Source organism: Brassica oleracea, chromosome C1, assembly GCF_000695525.1.
Source record: "Brassica oleracea var. oleracea cultivar TO1000 chromosome C1, BOL, whole genome shotgun sequence".
Lineage (NCBI taxonomy): Eukaryota > Viridiplantae > Streptophyta > Magnoliopsida > Brassicales > Brassicaceae > Brassica > Brassica oleracea.
The window spans coordinates 13,131,184-13,135,748 of NC_027748.1; positions in this window are offsets into that span (position 1 = coordinate 13,131,184).

Here is a 4,565-nt window from a genome sequence, read left to right on the forward strand (position 1 = left end):
TAGCTCCTTCCTCCAACATGCTTGTGCTATCTCCGGTGGTCTGCTGCTGAAAATGTCCTCCCTGGAAGTCTCCGTCTTCACCTCCGCTCCCTTCATTGCATCAAGTTATATCTGACAAGATCCATTTCAAGCTCAAAGCTAGATAAGTCTCTTGTTAAGTCCAAGCTCTTAACAAAGGATGGTGGTAGTCCTCCCTGGAGCTCCTCCGCTCTGTTCCGGAAGAACTTGTTTCTACTATCTAAACCAGCAACGCTCTTAGTCGTGGGTGACTAGAACGTTTTGCTTTTCTCAAATTCAATAACTATTTTCAAACCTCTAAGAACTCCAAGTACTTTCCAAGCTCCTAGCAAGAGGAAGAAGATGATGACTTGGTAAAGAAATGGGCTCTAAGAAGGTGTGCAACTGATTGAAAGCTTGTCTATGAGAGGCATATCTATCCAGCTACTCCATCTTTGTAGATCTTTACTAGATCTTCACAGATCTTGGATTTTCGAAGTAGATATTTTCAAAGTAGATCCGAAGCTTTTCAAAATGTATTTCTCCCTAGTCCTTGTGAGCAAGGAGTACACGTCGGCTTCTCTTCGCCTCCGTGACAAAACAACCATCATATCTCCTCTTGCTCTTGTGGGTTTTGCTCCACAACCTTCAACGAGTTCTCCATTGTGGCTTGTTTTTTAGATCGGTTTTCCTAGGCCTGAAGTAATCAGTCCGTGCGCAAGATTCTAGCCAAGTTCTAAGTTTACCCGTCGGACGGACGTCGTATAGAAAAAAAATACTTTTTCTTTAATATTTCAATTGCAAAACTAAGTCTAAAAAAAATATTATTTTTTTAATTTTCTACCGGACGACTAACTTGTAAGTTGTCTATGAAAAGTCAAATTTCTGACACATTCTGGTCAAATGCAAAACTAACATGTTTTCCCTAGACGACTTACTGGTTAATCGTCCACCTTTGTTTGAGACGACTTACATGTAAGTCATCTAGAAAAAATAAATTAAAAGTCAATTGCAAAACTAACCTTTGCATTGACTAGACTTACATGTAAGTCGTCTGGACGAACAGATCTGGAAAAAAAACTCAATTTCATAGTTTCATCTAGTGAGATAACTTGTTTAGCACACAAGTCTTTTCCAAGCACCCAGAATCTCAAACAAAAGTGATCCACCAAGAATCACAAGCTTCAATGGCTCTATAAACCATAAAAATTTGAGAAATTGCATCCACACATTAGCACTTTACCCTATTTATCTCAATACCCATCGACTTACTTCTCCGTTATTATCGATATTTGTTGGACGATTTTATCCCTATAGTAATTTATCGGTCTTTTTTGGTTTTCTTTTTTCAATTTTCGGATTAACTATAGTTACACGTAAAGTTTATTTTCAGATAAATTGTAACCTATCCTGTTCTTTAAAACCTTCAATTTCGATAATTCCTATCTAAGCTTTTCTGCTATATATATTCTTATGTTCGTCTTTCCATCTATCTCAATTTTCGGATTAAATAGAAGCTTTGCATACGTCTCCGTCTGAGACAAGCTGGCTAGACCACAAGCAATAAAGAAACAAAAACCATGAACATCAAAAGGCCTCGAACCATACCACATAACCCATCCCAATCAGATTCCACAAAACCCATTCTTATTTTTGTATTATGTCACGACATAATTGATTTTATTTCCTATATAAAAAACTTAGGCGGATATTATTTTATTTGTCTTGTATAAAGTTTGTTCTAAACCATAACAATCATCATCAGAAATACCAAATTTTATATCGGGCTACAAATTCCTCTATAAATCTAAGCACTTAAATAGCTTGCTAATTCTTCGTTCAAAGTCTGCTATAAATTCCTATATTAATAAAAGCAAATAACTAATTTTGTTACAAAAATATATTAAAAATTTGTGCTATAGAATATATACATGTTATTAGCCGGCTACATACATTAGATGGCCTAAACAAAATTTATCCGGTTATTATTATTTTTGTCTTGGATAAAATTTGCTCTAACCATATCAGTCACCATCGATAAAAATGTATTAAATTTTCATGCAAATGTATTAAATGCATTTAGCCGGCTAACATATATATTATATGTGAATCGAATGTTACATATTCTAGATTTTTCACACATTTTAATAAAACACATTAAATTTGCATATTTTTTGTGTTTATCTTTGTTTTATAATTTTAAGAAAGTGGTCGACTTCCCTTATACGTACGTTACGTGTTCATTAATTACCTATAGCCCCTTTTTTCCCAAATTGAAATTGAAACTGTAACCCTACTTTTTCTCTGTTTTCTTCCTCCTCCGATCCCCTCGAAGACCCTAATATATGACCTATCAACCACCGTACAAACAAAATCTCGTCTGTTTCACACATGTTTCAAATTCTCTCATAAATCATTTCCGATTTATCTGTCTAAAAATGTATTTTTCTCTTGGTTGTTCAAACAAAAAAATTAATTTTTCTACGGAGTAAGGTAAAATACACGCCCATAAATAGTTTGTCAAACTCCCAAAAACACTGTATTGGGTATTTCCTTAATTTTGCATATTTTTGTGGTTTTTGAGCTAATTGACTCTAAAAATTTTAGAATCAAAATTTTGGAATTTTTTTGGATGAATATGGAGAGAAAGTAAAAGAAATGTTGTTTTTAGTTGATAAAAATTGAGAAAGAAGAAGTGTAGATCGATTTGAGGTGTATTAAGAGCTTCAAATTGGTTGTTCATGGTGGTTGATGTATTGATGACAATGACAATCTTGTAAATACATGAAGATGATGAAGTTGAGAGAGTAAAAATGTCATTTCGGAAAGAAAAAAAAAAGCTAATGGCATTTTCGTAAATAATGTGAACTTGTGGGGTGAATAGGACAAAAAAAACTCCAAAAAAACATAGGTTAGTTTTGTGGTTGACTTCATGTTTTGAGGCAATTTTGCAAAAATCCCATGAGATAAAGTAATAATAAAAAAAAATAATCTATTTAAAACGTGCATGTGTTATATATATATATATATATATATATATATATATATTATCCAACAAAAATATATTTAGCACATGTATATTTTGATTATCTATAAACAAAAATGAAGTTTATTTAATTTGGATAGAGAAACACAAAAACGGATAACATATAAAAAACATGATGAGATATAATAATAATAAATAATTTTCAAATTAAAACGTGCAGTCGTTATATACATATATTTAACGTTCTAATTATACTTAGTAATTATTGGTAATCTTCAAGGTAATAATAATACTATCTTACACATATTAATACTTTGGACAATTTTGAGTTTTTTTTGTAAAACCATGTCAACTTGAAATATTTTGTGGTAAAACAATTCTTTTAGGAAAATTTTCTCAAATAACTCTTTTAAATTTTTGTCATAAAAATAGTACTCAAGAAAGAAAATGACCAAAATAGCCTCTTTTTATTTTGAAAAATTTAATTTTAATATTTTATTTTTTTTTTAAATTTGAAACCATATCCCCAAAAAACCATAACTTAACTCTAAACTCTAAGTCTATATTAGTAAACCCTGGGATAAAATACATTTTTACCCTTTAATAAAACTTATTTTGGTCATTTTCTTTACTAAAAGCTATTTTTATGACAAAAACTTAAAAAAAGTTATCCAAGGAAATTTTTCATTTTTTATACAATTAATGTCATTAAGAAAGAATATTACATAAATATTTTACCAGAAATAAATATTTTTATAAATTCTATATATTATATCTTTACGATTCACATAACTACCATGAAAGTTAAGGAAGCATTTTCAAAAAATAATAAATATTCCTAAAACTTTTGAAAAAAAATTATCTAAATAGTTTTAATAGTCTTATTTACTACATACATAGTCTACTAATAGATAATATATTGGTTTTATATGATAAATATATGTACTACTTGTAATATATAGGAGTTTCAAATTATACATAATAAAATCCAGTAATCCTAATTACACACGATAAACCCATTAATTGTAATAGTTCGATTATACACAATAAATCTAGTAAATCTAGTAGTCCGATTACACACAATAAAACCAATAATCCTAATAGTCCGAACATGCACAATGAAAACATTATAAAATTACACATTCAAACACCTGGACTACTTCCAAATTCAAACCACGCACTACAAGAAAACACAGTTTTAGCAAGGAAATTTAACGAGGAAAACTATTCCTCGTGAAATTACGATGACTTAACGATGAAATTGCGAGGAAATAAAGTTTCGTCGTAATGGCCTTGTAAAATACCGAGTAAAGCTTTTCCTCGTAAAATCGTCGTAAGTTAACGTGGTTTTTCCGAGAAAAATGTGTGTTCGTCGCAAATTCGTCGTAATTTTAGCATGATTTTTACGAGGAAATAACTTACGAGGAAAGAACGAGAAATCCACCAACTTAACACGTTTTTTTTGCCACCAACCTAATTTTTCGTCGTAAATTCCTAGCAAAATTCAACTACCAGATTCGAAAATTTTCTATATATATGGAGGTTTGAACATAATTTTAAGCACACCAACAAGAAAAAAAAA